This window comes from Leptonychotes weddellii, chromosome 1 (genome assembly GCF_054177405.1).
Source record: "Leptonychotes weddellii isolate Sample4059 chromosome 1, ASM5417740v2, whole genome shotgun sequence".
Lineage (NCBI taxonomy): Eukaryota > Metazoa > Chordata > Mammalia > Carnivora > Phocidae > Leptonychotes > Leptonychotes weddellii.
This window is the reverse complement of record NC_138369.1, coordinates 176,451,472-176,468,006: the sequence shown is the minus strand read 5'-3', so window position 1 is coordinate 176,468,006 and position 16,535 is coordinate 176,451,472. Positions and strand designations below refer to the sequence as shown.

At 37.8% G+C, this 16,535-nt stretch overlaps 1 pseudogene; it reads left to right on the top strand.

Moving 5' to 3' along the window:
• The first annotated feature begins 15,632 nt into the window (after positions 1–15,632).
• Positions 15,633–16,328, top strand: LOC102746678 (large ribosomal subunit protein uL30 pseudogene; annotated as a pseudogene).
• The last annotated feature ends 207 nt before the right edge of the window (positions 16,329–16,535 follow it).

Below are 16,535 nucleotides of genomic sequence, written 5' to 3'. Positions count from 1 at the left end.
AATTAGTGTAGTTTTACAATAAGTTGTGAAATTGAATTGTATAAAATTTTCAACTTCAACTACAAATCTCTAGGGGTCAGATTCAAAACAAAAGGATAAGTAGCTTGCAGTGTGAGGTTAATGAAAAGGATGCTTAAGTGCCTCCTTATAATATAGTGCTCTGCACAGCCTCATTGTGAGGGTCCTCTTGGGACATTAATAGAGTTCTTGTATGTGGAGTTTTCACTGCTCTTCTGCCTTGAGAATATTGAACTCTTCTTTGCTCAATTATATTTAACACATGCTTTGAATGAGCAGCTAAAGTCATTTTTACTTTTATGATTGCTGGCTAGTTATTTGAATACTCCTGTTGTTCTAGAAATAATAGGCATTTCGAGAGAAAGTAGAGGCTAATAGATGCCAGAAACATTAGACAATTACAAAGAAAGAGGTGCCCAAGGAATTCCAGGGTTCTTCCCCATTCTCATTGAAGTCCTCTGAGATTCCCCTCCTTTCCCCAACATGAATGCTACATCCTCGCTTGTCTTCACTGTGTGCCATTCTCTGAACACAATATGATCCATTCCCACGTCCATTTCATAGCTCACACTGTTTCTTTGATGTCTTGGTCTACTCGGGCTGCTATAGTAAAATACCTTGGACTGGGGAGCTTACATGACAAGAATTTATTTCTCACAGTTACGAAGCCTGGGACATTTGAGATCAAGGTGCTGGCAGATGCAGTGTCTGTTAAGGACCTGCTTCCTGGCTTGTAGACAGCTGCCATGTAACTGTGTGCTCACATGGTCTTTTCCTGGTGCATGTGAGGAGAAAGCAGCCTCTGTGTCTCTTCTAATTATTTTAAGGGCATTAATCCCATCAGGAGGACACTACCTCATGATCTCATCTAAACCTAATTACCTCCCAAAGGCCCCACCTCCAAATATCATCACATTGGGTTTTAGGGCCTTACATGTGAATTTGGAGGGGATACAAACATTCAACCCATAACGCTTGGCATACCATTACCCACTAGCTTCCCCTGGTAGGGAAGCTATCATTGCTACCCAGTGCAGGGCATTTACTGTATCAGGCTCTGAATTATATGCATTACTCAATTAATTCCCCAAACAGGCTTAGAAGATAGGAATCATCATTACCAATGTCATTACCTTTACAAATGGTAAAATAGAGTCTTGAGAGGTTGAGACTTTTTCTGAAGATCAGGCAGTATGTGTGAAGCCAGGGATCCATCCCAGATGCTTTAAATCAGTGGCTCTCAAATTGTGATTATTGGACCAGTGGAATCAAGCATCACCTGGGAACTCAAATGCTTAAGTCCTACCCAGACCTACTAAGTCAGAAGCATTGCGCAGAGCCCAATAATCTGTGTTTTAGCAAGCTTCCCGGGAAACTCTGATGTATGCTTCAGGAGAGACTCACTACTCTAAGTAAGTATGAGAGAGGAAATTATAGAGAATTAGCTACTTGTTAGTGGAGTAGGTTGTTTCCATGTTAATACTCGGCGTATGTTGATGTGAACAATATTCATCAGATGCATTATAACATTAAAACAGGAACTTGTGGCTCAAAACCACTGTGTGGTAAACCTCCCCATCTTCCGAGGCCCATTTCAAATCTCACCTGCTCCAAAAGGTTTTTGTTTTGCTTTATTTTGTTTTGCCTTGAACACTGTCATTTACTTGTATCACTCCTTTGGTTGATGTAGAGTATCATCTATTCATCTCCTTCAGGGTTGGGGCTGTCTGTCATCAGTTTGATTCAGCCCGGCAACAAGAAGAGTCTCCTATATACTGTTTGCTCAAGAAACATTTGCTGGATTATGAATGGGTTTCTATTTACAGAAAAACCCTATTTGGTTCCTTCTGCTTGAAACTCTGTACCAGAATAATTTATGGTTTATATATATATATATTAGTGGTTTTATCCCTTTTCACTCTGGTATATATTTATTTTGAACTATTGCTAGCTCCTAACAGAGAGGAACATCCCATTATATTATTTTATATAACAAAATCAACAGATAATTCCAAAATATGATATTAAATTGAAGGATAATATATAACAGTTTGTTTGTTTATTTTTAAAGATTTTATTTATTCAATTGATAGAGAGAGAGACAGCATGAGAGGGAACACAAGCAGGGGGAGTGGGAGAGGGAGAAACAGGCTTCCCGCTGAGCAGGGAGCCTGATGTGGGGCTCGATCCCAGGGCCCTGGGATCATGACCCGAGCTGAAGGCAGACGCCTAACGACTGAGCCACCCAGGAGCCCCAATATACAACGGTTTCAAATGTCCAAGCATTAGGGAAAAGGAGGGATAAAGAAGGAAATTGGGAAATCTAAGAAATATATAATCATTTTTGGAATAATTGAGCATTGGCCACATGCTGAATTGGCTTAAGATGAACTATATAATAAAGACATCTTTGACAATGCTATTACTTTCTATTGCCTCCTATCTGTCTGCTTTCCAGTCTGTCCATACATTGCATCCAGTGTTATTTAATAAAGTAATATCAAGAATTTGGTCTCATTAGCAATAAAGATAGACAGACCTTGGTGTATCCAAGTCACGTTTTTGTCTAGTTTGTCATGTTTGTACTAGTACTAAAGTACACTCCTGCATATATAGTCTGCACCACTGGTTTCTATGAGTACACGCTGTTCCATTCACCAAGCAGGGTCTACATAGGACAACAGAAATACTAGCCAAGGAGTACTTGACATTGCAGCCTCTAGTGACTGCATTAACTGTGATGCTTGCAGAGCTACTTCAGGGCTTCCTGATGGTTTGGGAGGGGTTGAAGCTGCCCTGTGCACTAACTGGATCTCCAAGAAAAAAAAGAAAGAAAAGCCCTGATTGGTAGCATTTGCTGATTTCAAGTCATCAACATGAAAATGTGCACAATTCTCCAGCATACTACTGGGCTATATGGAAGTGGAGTTTTAAAAATTAATTAATTAAGTAAGTAAGTAAAAAAAAAACATTTTTGCTTCCAATGCTTTAATAACAATTAGGGACTTAGCGACAAGTAAATACACAACATATTTCAAATATAATATTTTGATATTGGTTAAAATGTCATCCTATGCTAGTCAATACAAGAACTGAAGGTTGAAATTGAGAAAAATCTCTTTAAATGTGTATTTCAGATTTGTCTCAGATAGGTACTTATCTCTAAAAACTAATTTTTCACTTCCTTTCTCCCTTGAAGCTAAATTTTACCACAGTCTTTGATATGTTCAGAATCAATAGAATCATGTTTCATTCTCCAGCCAATGTGTGGACACAAAACTTTCAGATAGAGTTTCTGTGGTAGTGCAGGAGGAGATGGGGAATGAGGGCAGGAGAGTATTTCTTGTTTGAGTTTACGTTCAGTGAAAGCTCTTGAACTGCCTCTTAGGTTCAGAGGAATGAGTCTGACCAGTGAAATCTGGTATGAATTTAAACAGAATGAAAGGATGTAATGATATTAGAGGGGTAATGGGTATATTTTCGATGGGATAAAACTAGTGATACCTGTTCTTATGTAATAGCTGCAAACATCTGAGGAATAGGAGAACATTCCTTGTCTTAATATTTTGCTCCAAATGAAGAAGAAATATTTTCTCATTTGTCCTGAAATATATGCAATCATTTTTGTCCTAATTGAGTGAATAACTTTCTGGAAATTTATATAAAAGCATGGAAATGTAAACTTTATTAAAAATAAAATTTCTTTGTTAGGGCATTACTAAATCTATGATCATAAAAGAAAAATCAAAAGATGCAGACCAGCAGAAAGGATCTAAAATTGGCGACATTTTGATGCATATACCTCCAGACATCCTATTGTAATGCTGTTTTGTTGCCTGATTTTTTTTTTCCTTTAAAGACTTTTACTTGCTAACAAGCACTATCTACCACATGACTTGAACTAACTTTACAGAATTTCATTATGGAGGTGAATCCTAACTTGGATGTTTAGATTGTTACCAATTTTGCTATCCTATGCTGTGCTATGATGATCGTCTTTACAGTTTAATTTTTCCTTATATTTTAATCATTCCTTTTGTATAAAATACATCTAAATTATTTTCTTGGTATATAGACATGGAATTACTGGGTCAAACGTAGGAAATACTACTGGAATTATTTACCTAAAAAAGAGATGTGGAATTTTAGGTCAAACATGTTATCCTGATTTCTTATACATATCACCAGTGACTCTCCCAAAACTTTGGATCAGTTTATACGCCCATCTGGAGCTCATCACACATGATGTAAGGCATTTCCCTACCACAGGTTTTTTTTAAAAAATATACTTTCCCAATATAGTAAGTAAGACATTAAATTATAATTATTTCTCATTGTCTTACCTTTCATGTTAGGAATATCTTTTAAAATGTTCAGCTATGGGTCTTTTTTATGTTAAGTAAGATATCTTTTTTACCTGTTGCCACCTTAGAATTATCAAATTTAACCATTTAAAATGACACCAATTTATTATCTCCCAGTCCTGTAGGTCAGGAGTCTGGTGAGCTCAGCTGGTTCCTCCGGCGTGAGTTTCACAGGCTGAGATTAAGTTGTTGGCAAGCTGGACCCTTATCTGGAGGCTCTGAGGGGGAGTCTGTTTCCCAGCTCTTTCAAGCTGTTGACAGAATTCAGTTATTCAGGCTGCAGAGGTGAGGTCCCTGTTTCCTTGCTGGCTCTCAGCCAGGAGCTTCTCTCAGCTCTCTGAAAGGCCACCTGAATTCCTCAGTATGTTCCCCTCCATCTTTAAACCAGCAACTTCCTGTTGAATTCTCCTCATGCTTTGAATCTCTCTGATTTCTACCTCTGTTGCCTTTCCTCAGCCTCCAGCGGGAGAAAGTTCTCTGCTTTTAAAGGCTCATGTGATTAGTTTGGGCCCTCTTGGATAGGATAATCCAGGCTAATCTTCCTGCTTGAGGTCTAGAAAGTTAATGCCTGTAAAGTCCCCTTTGCCACATAAGCTGGTGTATTATTTAGGATTCTCTAGAGAAACAACTAATAGGATACATATATATATTCTATTTGAGTATATTTGAATATGTTCAAATATAGATTGATTTATATATATTATAAATAGTGTATATTATAAATATATATTATACATATATATTTAAACATAATAATTATTTTAAAAATGTATTTATTTATTATGAAGAATAGGCTTATGTAATTATATGATTATGGAGACTGAGAAGTCCCATGATCTGCTGTCTGCAAGCTGGAGATCCAGCGATGGAGTTCCAGTCTAAGCCCAAAGGCCTAAGGCCCAGGGGAGCTGATGGTATGAGTCCCAGGCCTATGGCAGCAGAAGATAAGATGAGATGTTCAAGCTCCATCAGTGAGGCAGAAAAAAGGAGTAAATTCCTCTTTCCTCTGCCTTTTGTTCTATTTAGGCCTTCAGTGGGTTAGATGATGCCCACTCATACTGGGGAAGGTAATTTACTTTACTGAGTCTGTCCAATCGAATGTTGATCTTATCCAGAAATACCCTCATAGACCCACCCAGAAGTAATTTTTAACCTGGGCACCCCATAGCCAGTCAAAGTGACACACAAAATTAATCATCGCATAAGGTAATATATTTATTGGTTTCAGGGGCTAGGGTGTGAATATCTTTGGGGAGCCGTTCTGCCTACTAGGTCACAACAGGTCTTCACTGTTTGGTTTGCCTACCACATTCGTCAATTCTAAAGCAGGAATATAAGGCTTTTGTCTTTTGGAAACGAGGGGAACTGTTCACAAACACTTGTAATAAGAATTATTTACTACTTACATTATTTATTTAAAAATGAACATACCTGAATATACTCAAAAGTAGAATAAACAGTACAAAGAAGTCTATGTACTTATCACACAACTTCAACAATTATCAATGTTTTGCCAATTTGATACAGCGATTGGTCTCACCCTGCTTTTTTGTTTTGATGTATCTTTTGGTGGAAAAAAATATCTTTATTTGCAAAGACTAATGAAACTTCCTCTTTTATTGGGACTTGTAATAGTTTCATATAATACACATTAAAGAACAAAACGGTAATTATTTAACACAGGCCAAAGAATACTAGTGCTTTCCTCTCATTTAGTGAATGAGAAATAATGTGTGGGATATTAAAATCTTGCCCAACTTACATAACTGCCATTATGATTCATTGACATTCTTAATTGTCTCATAGTATAGGATTCTCTTATTTCATTCCTGTGCTGGTATATAAGGGAAAGTTGAATGAAAGGGTATGTTGGAAGTAGTCAGCTTGTCTTAGAGAATTTAAGAAATGAAATCCAAACTGCATGACATTTCTGCTTATTTTCCTCTTTTCTCTTGACACCAAGCCTTGGGTATTTGCAGGGTAAGTTTTAATAAAACTTACTTAAGAAGATATTTTACTATTATAACATGATTACTGGCCATCACTGGGGATTATGGAGTTATATATATAGACCCAAATCCATGGATAATCCAAAAATAACATTTCTGTATTTGCAGTGTGTTTTCATATCATATTTAACTGAGCATGTGCTGATGTTCCGGGAATTTGGTTTGAACAGAATAATAAAGTATACCATAAAAATCTGGCTTTGGTCTATGAACACCTGGCTCTGAGACTGGGGAAGGGGTTCCTTTTTCCAAGTGTTCCTTTGAATAGGAAAATCATGTTCAACTCTTCCATTTAAAAGGGCTCTTCTCGGTGTAAACATTTTTCGATTAAATTACACATGAAATATTTAGTTTGGAGAATCATCCTCAAATTTGAATTTATTATTTCTTACTCTTATTTGTCCCCCCCCCTTGCTTTTAGAGACCAACACATTCCTCTTTTACAAAATTGAACATTTTATGCTTTTATTCTAAACTTTCTCATCTCCTCTGGAATCATGCTCCATTAAATATCACTTCTTTTACCTCTATCCCCCTTTCTTACACTTTCAATCACTCTCATTTAATTTTACAGTCCTTTACAGATAGACACAACCTCTCTCCTATCTGAGAGACACAACTGCTCTACTTCTTTTCCCCTTTACCAGTGCATGTATTAAATACCCACTTATTCAGCACCTATGTGTTTTTAAAGGCATTCTAACTTATTTTCTGTCCTGCGACATATTTACACTGTGTTCTTTTTTTTTTTTAAGATTTTATTCATTTATTTGACAGAGAGGGACACAGTGAGAGAGGGAACACAAGCAGAGGGAGTGGGGGAGGGAGAAGCAGGCTTCCCGCTGAGCAGGGAGCCCGATGCGGGGCTCGATCCCAGGACCCCGGGATCATGACCTGAGCCGAAGGCACACGCTTAACGACTGAGCCACCCAGGCGCCCCTATACTGTGTTCTGAAAGCCCCTAGCAACTTCCTACTCACTGAATCCAATAGCCACATTCTTTTTGTTACATTCTTTAACCTCTTGTACCAGTTGACACCATGAACCAACCAACCCACCGCCCTTTGCCAAAATCTCTCCTTTGTGTCTCTTTAGACACTTTCTTGTTTTCCTGTTCTTATGCTACTCCTCCAACTACTCCTTACTACTCTCCTTTCTTCCTTCCACAGCCATTTAGATACAGGTGTTTAAATGGAGCATCTGTCCCTGGTTGCTCCCTTTTCTATTTTGCATTCTCCTGGGCAATCTCAGCCCATGACTTCGACTCTACCTTCCCTGTAAATGGCTTCTAAATCCATGTTCACACTCCTGAATTTTCCCCTGAAGTTCAGTCTCAGTTTTCCAATTTTTGGCTTGACATTTCTATCTGGATTTCTTCTAGCATGTTTTATTTAGCAGTTCAAAAGATTGAACTCCTCGTCTTCCCTTTTAAATCTGCCCCCCTCACTATTCCACTTTTGTTCAACCACTCCCTTGTCATTTAGACTCAACCCATCAAGGCCATCTTTGATTCCTGTCTTTCTTTTCCCTTGTCAAAACACAAATGTTGATAAGCCTGTTTGATTATATACCTAGAAGGAGTGCCTCTCTCCTTAAGTAAAGATCACGTAATCTGTCATTTCCAATTCCATGACCTATTTTGTGTTTCAGAACCCTATTATCTTTGACTAGGAATATTGCAAAAAAATATGTTAACTTTTCTGTCTTGCCTGCTCTATCCAGTTAGCATGAGAAGTCTTGCCAGTTTAACCTTTCTTGATTTTAGTTTTTATAATGTCATCCTCTGCTTCAAGTCTTCAATGACTCTCTCTTTTTTAAAACAGTAGTTCTCAACTGGGGATGATTTTGCCTCCCAGGGGACATTTGGCAATATCTGCAGACATATTTGATTGCCATAACTAGGGCAGAGAGTGCCTGGGATACTATTAGACATCCTGCAATGCACATGACAGCTCCTTACAGCAAAAAATTATCTGGCCCAAAATGTTAATAGTGCTGAAGTTGAAAAACCCTGGTCTAGAGAATAATCTACAAATGATTAATTGGGCATTCTCATTTTCTTCTACACTTCATTTACAACCCCATAGGATTTTTATAATTGTTCCTCTTCTCCATTTCCTACTTCTAGATCTTTGCTTATACATTTTCCTCCCTCACTGGTATTTTTTCTTACCTTTTTTTTTCATTAAAAAAAAAAAATCCCAGTGCCATCCATCTTTCAGTATTTAGCTTTGTTGCCTTATTTTTCATAGGACCCCATAATAATCCCATTTGAAAGTGATGATCCTTTATCTGAATACTGATAAAGATTTTTTTTTTTTGTATCCCTCTTACCATTTCTTGCCTTTTCATGATTATTTATAATGATGTCTTTTAATGGGGCGCCTGGGTGGCTCAGTTGGTTAAGCGACTGCCTTCGGCTCAGGTCATGATCCTGGAGTCCCTGGATCGAGTCCCACATCGGGCTCCCTGCTCGGCGAGGAGCCTGCTTCTCCCTCTAACTCTCCCCCCTCTCATGTACTCTCTCTCTCTCTCATTCTCGCTCTCTCAAATAAATAAATCTTAAAAAAAAAAAGAAAAGGACTATCCACACATTAAAAAAAAATAATGTCTTTTAAAACTTACTAGTCTTTATATTTATTTAAATAAAAGCTTTATTGAAATACAGTGCACATGCCATAAAATTCACCCTTACAAGTATACGATTTTGTGGTTTTAATATATTCAAAGAATTGTGCGACCATCACCACTATTCAGTTCCAGAACACTTTCATTATTCCAAAAAGAAACCCATGCCTATTAGTAATCACTCCTGCTTCCTCCTTCTCCTAGCCCCTGACAAGCACAAATCTGTTTTCTGGGTCTATGTTTTAACAGTTCCAGACATTTCATGTAAATGGAATCATATGATAGGTTGTGGCTTCTTTCACTTATCAAAAATGTTTTTAGGGTTAAAGACTTTCCTGGGAAAATCATGATATAAATGTCCTATCCATATGATTTGCTTCTTCTTTTTTTTTTTTTTTAAGATTTTGTTTATTTATTTGAGAGAGAGAGAGAAAGCCCAAGCAAGGGGGAGGGGCAGAGGGAGAGGGAGAAGCAGACTCCCTGCTGAGCAGGGAGCCTGATGCAGGGCTCAGGACCTGAGCTGAAGGCAGATGCTTAACAGATTGAGCCACTCAGGCGCCCCTTACTTTGCAAATACTGAGCAGTTTACTCAAGACTTTCCTGGCTTGTTTTACCCATCAACACAGTGCTATTCATTTTTTATCTTTCAGAAATGTGTTGATATTTTATTTGTTGGTAAAACAACATTCTCTGCCCCAACCATTTCTCTACCCCATTAACTTATCTCTAATGAATTTATTCCTTTTTATAATTTTTTTTATCAGCAGAGTTTTGTGAAGTATTAGAGAAAGATATGTATGCAAAAGTCTACTATCGTGACAGAATTTTACAAACAAGAAAATTATCCTTTCCTGTTCAACTTTTCAGGTTCAACTTCAGCATTTGTGAAATAATTGATGCCGTTAGCCAGGCTGTACTATGATTTATGGTATACTGTGATTTATGTTAAAGTTGGATCTGACAAAAATTTATGTCAAGTGTATCGTGTTGATGGTTAGAATTCTCTGAGGGAAGAAAAAAGGTTAAAGCAAGACTTAAAGCATTTGTTTATTTATATATAAAGAATGTTGCTAATATCACCAAATTGAGCATGAGGTCAATACCAAGTAGTGCTTGGTCTGAGTTATAAAACATTTTAAAAGAAATGCAAATTTTAAACTTTCACGTGTGTACTCCCACTGCTTCCTAAGATTATTTGTATTATTAGGGGAAAGAACATTTCAGGCAGAGGGAACATTCAGTGCAAAGCCTTGAGCAAGGGCTTGCCTGCTCTGATCAAAGAACAGTTATGAGGCCAGCTTAGTTAAGGTGGAAAGACAAGGGGGAAGTAGAAGGAGACATGATCAGAGAAGTAATGGAGACCAGATCACATAGGTCCCCATATCATGGTAAGGACTTTTGGCTTTTCTTCTGAGTGAGCTGGGGAGCTACTGACATGTTATGAGTAGAGGAGTTAAGATTATGTTTTAATTGAATCTCTATTTTTGCACTTTGGAGAATATGATGATGCTGGACAAACATAAAACAGGGACACAGTTAGGAGGTGATTGCAATCATATAGGCACAATAGTTGTGTCTTGGGCTGTGTGACTAACAGCCAAATTCTGAAAAGTTCTGAAGATAGAGTAAATAGAATTTGCTGACAAATGTGTATAGCATATAAGAGAAAGAAAGACATCAAGGATGATGCCTGGAATTTTGGTTACTAACTGAAAGAATGGGGTTGCTATTATATTTAATGGGGGAAGACTGGAAAGGGCAGGTGTGGAGCTTGGGGCAGATAGATAGTGATCGGAAATCAATTTTAGGCATCTTGTTTGAAATGCCTTCCAAGTGATTTGTTGGTCAGGCATTTGGAATTCAGAGGAGAGGCTATAATTAGAGATGTAAATTTAGAAGTCATTGGGTGTGTGGGTGGTACTTATATCCACAAGACTGGATGAGTTCAACCAGAAGAAGCATGTAGATAAAAGAGAGAAGCAGCTCAGGGACTGAACTTTGGAGCACTCCAGAATCCAGGGGTCAAGAGATAAGGAGGAACCAGCAAAGGAGGCAGAAAAGGAGAAAAGGCAGGTGAGTGTGGAATCCATCTCCTCATTAGATTGTAAACTGTGTGAGGATGGGAATCATATCTGCTTGTTCAGTGTTGTATCCTTCTTTAGTATCTCATTCCCAGAAGGCAGTAAGTACTGACTGAATGAATAAAACCCCGGTATTGATAGCTTATATATGAAACAGAGTTTTTTTTTTTAAAAAATTTTATTTATTTATTTGAGAGAGAGAGAATGAGAGAGAGCACATGAGAGTGGGGAGGGTCAGAGGGAGAAGCAGACTCCCTGCCGAGCAGGAAGCCCGATGCGGGACTCGATCCAGGGACTCCAGGATCATGACCTGAGCCGAAGGCAGTCACTTAACCAACTGAGCCACCCAGGCGCCCCCAGAGTTCTTCTCTATGCCACCAAATTCTTGATTTTTTTTTAATTGAGGTAAAATTGGTATATAACATTAAACAAGATTCAGGTGTTCCTCCCGAGAGTCTTTCTCCCAGGCACAGTGATTGAAGATGTACAGTCTTCCTTTTCAGATCCAGATGTCTCTTCCAAATGTCCTCTGGTCATTTTGACACCCATGGCTCTAGGCCTGTAGGTCAGCAGTTGGTTATTCTTTTGTTCTTCTAGATCACACAGGGCAAGGTGTTGTCATGTGGACTAGCTTCCTTTGCTTCCTCTATAACTCATGGGTCATTATCAGCCTGAGCGTGCATTCTCAGGGAAGAAGAGGGACCTTAGGTCTTTTCTCCTACGCTTTCCATATTTTCTTTTCCCTCGATCCAACACATTATCCTATTTGGTGCTTTTGTGTTTTGGAAGAGTCACTAATGACTTCTCAAAGTCTCTCAAAGAGGCTTTCACAACTGCCAGTCTTCTGAGCCCTGCACCATTTGCAGCACTGAGCCTTGCAACCAAGAACCCAGTGAGTCATTTTAGTTCTGTTACTCTGGTAATATTCTAATATGGGTATAACAAATTACCTCCCTGTTGGTGCCTAGAAACACTGTATGTTGACCTAGTTACAAATGTTCTCCACATGGTGCAATACTATACAGTATGGAGAATCTATTTGGACATGTATTTTAAAATAGAGTAAAATGATATAACAAAGAATAAAATTCAGAATTTTACTTTCAAAGTTTTTGCCACAGGAAAAAGTAACAAATTCAATTCACGAGGCTCATAACTATCAATAGAAAGGCACAGGAAGTAGTAGAGAATACGGTTTGGAGTTTTAGTTTTCAAATGTTCACGTATCACTGTGACAATTCTAAAATTGTTGGAGAGATTTGATAACAAATATGTCAGAATGCCCTAGAAATTAGCTCGTCTTTTTCAGGCCAACAACTGAGCGTGGTAGGTACAGTTTTTGAAGGAAAAAAAAAAAAAAGAAAAGCGAAAGCAAAAGCCATGACCCTCAGAAGAACCAGACTATTGTCCTTCTTAAGTTGCTTGTGTTGTTATGAAAATGTCAAGCATGTTTGTGCTAATGGCTTAGAATGTCTTTCTATTTATTGCTTTAAAAGTTGGTAAATGTGAGAAAGTCACCTAGATGGGGATTTCTCAAACTATGCTACTGTGGTATTTTGGGAAGCATAGTGATAAATGTATAAAGCATGTGTCACATTTCTTAGTCCATTCCTTTACTCCATAAAGGCAACTTTCATTCAAGAAACTCTATAGAGCGCGGGTGGAGTTGCCATCTGTTATTTCGCTAATTTTGGTTTGCAAATTTCTGATGACCAACTTTACATAAAAATGTCATACCATGAGACAAATATGAGAAATAAATGACATTTCTTTTTGTGTGGGATCCCATGCTTCATAAGAAACACTCGAAGTGTTTCCTTTCTCCAAATTAGAAAATGTAGTGGGCTATAGTTTGAAAGTAACACTTATGCAATGTGTTACCAATCTTTGATGATATCTAAGAAGAGAGTGGGACATTTGCATTAGGTTAAAATGGTTTTCAAGCTTTATTAGAGTTAATCAAATGTAATCAAAGAGTCCTCTGTCAAGTGACATGCAGGTGGAATAAATGGTTCTACATAAAACAAAATCTTTTTGTGTTAAAGTAATTTACAACTTATATTTTAATTTTTCTCCTCTAATCTACTTTGTTATATACTATTTTTAAGCTTTTAGGTTATCCTTAATTTCATACCTGTCAAAGAGTGTGCTAAAATTCATTCTTGGATGATCATTATAATGACTTTTAAAAAAGTCATTTTTCTTTGGTCTTGTTCATTTTCATAAAACCAATGAAAAACATTAGCATTTTTATTGGGTTATTGACTTGGTCTTCTTGGGCTGCCATAACAAAATACAATAGACTGGGTGGCTTAAATAATAGAAACTTCTTTTCTCTAGTTTGGAGACTGGAAGTCCAAGATCAAGGTGCTAACCAATTCTGTTCCTGACAAGAGAGCTCTTTTCCTGGCCTGTAGAATATAGTTTTCCTCAGTGTGTTCGAGTGAAGACCTCTTTTCCTCTTCTTATAAGGGCACCAGTCCTGTTGGATCAAGACTCCACTTTTCTGACCTTATTTAACCTTAATTACCTCCTAAAAGCCCCATCTCCAAATATAATCACACTGGGGCTTAGGACGTGGTATATGAATTTTTGGGGGCAGGGTGGAGAGGGTACACAATTCAGTCAGTCCATAGCTCTGACAAATCAGCAGATCTAACTGCATCAATTTCCAGTGGTTTAGCATCAATGCTTCAATTTCTACATTTAACATGTATGGAACATGTACTCTGTACCTGACACTGTGCTAGATGTGGGGCATTAAAAAGATGAATAAAAGAATCTTCTGCCTGTCAGCTTATAGATGAGTGCATGAGACTGATGTGGAGACCCACAAATATCATAATACCAGGTGAGAAGCAAATAGAAATGTGCACATGCTCTTCCACCAAGAATGTCTCTTTTCGCTGTATTTCCTGTAAATATATCTGAATTCATGATTTTGTTTTTTTACATAGTAGTTGTCCATTATTTTCCACTCTGATCTCTGACATAGCAGGTACTGCCCAGTGAGATGCCCATACTATGTTATGTTTTAGGTAGAACATTTTATTCCTGAGCTGCCTTAGGATCTTACGCCAGAATTTTCTACTTGTTTCAGGGACTGTGGCAAACTTGGGCTTGTGGCATCATTTCTCATAGTGTTTTTGATGTATGAGGTGCGCTCAATACGATTTGGAATGTACGATCAATACGATTTGGAGTGTTGGATGATTTTTACATCCTCTACAAGTCAATACTGCCCCTATCAGCTAATAGGACTGCTTCTAATTGGAGCTGAATCACTTGCTGCTTATGAAAAATAATTTTGTCCAGACTTTGAATTAAAATTAAGCAAATGTCAAAATTCAACAATCACGTCATTTTCTGTTTTGATGTAAAATGAAATTAGGTGTGTCCATATATCAGTGTGTTATGCAATTTACGCTTGGTCACCCTTTCATTAGTCATGAATCATTCTGAAATCATTGGTATCAAGTGGGGTCAAAAGTAGGACCACAGTTAACGTACTTTTGAAACCTTTAATATCAATGCCACTATCAGAACTTTCCAAGGATGTTCGACATTTAATTTCCCAAATTAGGCTGTGAAAGTTCAGGAGACAGCCTGAGTTTACAAGCATTGAGCCTGGCTTTGTCTTACCTGCTTCCTCAATGCTATTGTAACCGTTAAGTTTTCTGTTACTATGATGTGTTTTGCCCTTTTATTTATTTTAGCCAGTGGACACACCTTTTCCTTTTCACACTAGTGTGTCAATGGCCTTTCCTTGTAATAACAGTTGACATAATCCTGTTGAGCTTTAAGAAAACACTACCAAGGAAAACACTGGCTGTTTCTAACTTTCTCAGACCTCTGCAAAGAGGGAAGCAGGTCTCAAACCAGGGTCAGGTGGAGAAAGAGATATCAGTGGGTGCAACTAAGAATTTCAGGGTCTCAGGCATACTTCTCTTTGCTTTGGATTTACTTCCTAGCCTCTGGCTTAGGATACTGAATTGTGACAATAATATTTTTCACCTGTCCAGTTGGCAAATGTTTCAAACAAGCAATAACAACACATTGCTGGCAAATACTCAAGGATATGAGCATTCCAGTACTTTGGTGATGGAAGTGTGAATTTTTCTACTATTTTGGCAAATAAATCTGGTAGCAATAACTTGAATTAAAATGACTGTATGTCAGATAGCAACCCTAGTTCATGAATTCTAACTCACATTAAAAAAAGCACCTTTGATAAAGGACATATATAGAATAATGCCTTTTGTAACATTGTTTGTTGCATCAATAAAGCATAAACAATCTGACTGCCCATGAATAGGGAATTGAATAAATTATGGCACATGCACATGCCGCACACACATGCACACATACATGCACAATGGAAAATGATGTATTGGGATCTATCAGTGTCCCAAACAAGAGAGATGCTTACAATATATAGTGAGGTGAAAAAAAGCAAATTCAAAGTAAAGGGGATAATATCAGCCTGTTACAAAAATTAACAGGTTATGTGGTTCTTTTTTCTGGCTGGAACCATGCAAGGTGCAGAAGAGAAGAAAAAGATGGTCCCTGCTATGCCAGGAACCCTTAAAAAAAAAGCACAGAACTGAACATTGAGAGCTTAAGAAAGAAATTTACCCAAAAGATGTTTTGAAAAACAAGGAAAAAGCTTATCTATGAAAAAGGTAAGCTATCTCAAAGAATATAGACAGATGTACAGACCTGCTACAAGAATAGCTAGGATGGCATAGAAAGAATGGAATAGAAAGGCCGGCAACGTCTATGTACCTGCAGAACCCAAATTGGCAACTGTCATCAGGATCAGTATTAATGGTGTGACCCCTAAGTTCTGAAAGGTGTTGGGGCTTCTTTACCTTCAATGGTACCTTTGTTAAGCTCAGCAACGCTTCAGTTAACATGCTAAGGAACCATATATTGGAAGGGGGTATCCAAACTTGAAGTCAGTAAATGATGTGTTTTCTTTCCCGGTTATGGCAAAATCAAGAATTGATTGCTGAATCTCTTGGTAAATATGACATTGAATGGAGGATGTGATTCATGAGACCCACACTATAGGCAAATGCTTTAAAGTAGCAGACAACTTTCACTGGTTCTCCCAATTATCTTCTGTATGAGATGGGTTGAAGAAAAAGACCATTCATTTTGTAGAAGGTAGAGATGCTGGCAACAGGGAAGACCAAATCAACAGGCTTATTAGAAGTGTCAAATAACAAAAATTCAACCAACCAAGTAAATTTTTAAAGATCTAATGGACTTTATTAATTGATTTATGAATGGAGCAGCATTCCATCTAGCAAGTAGAAAGGAGCTCCAAAGGACTATAGAAAAAGAAAGGTAGAGAGGGAGTGAAGGAAAGGAAGTTATAAGCAAAGAATCCATTATTCTAGGTAAGGTCACCTTCCTAGGGGGAGTGAAGG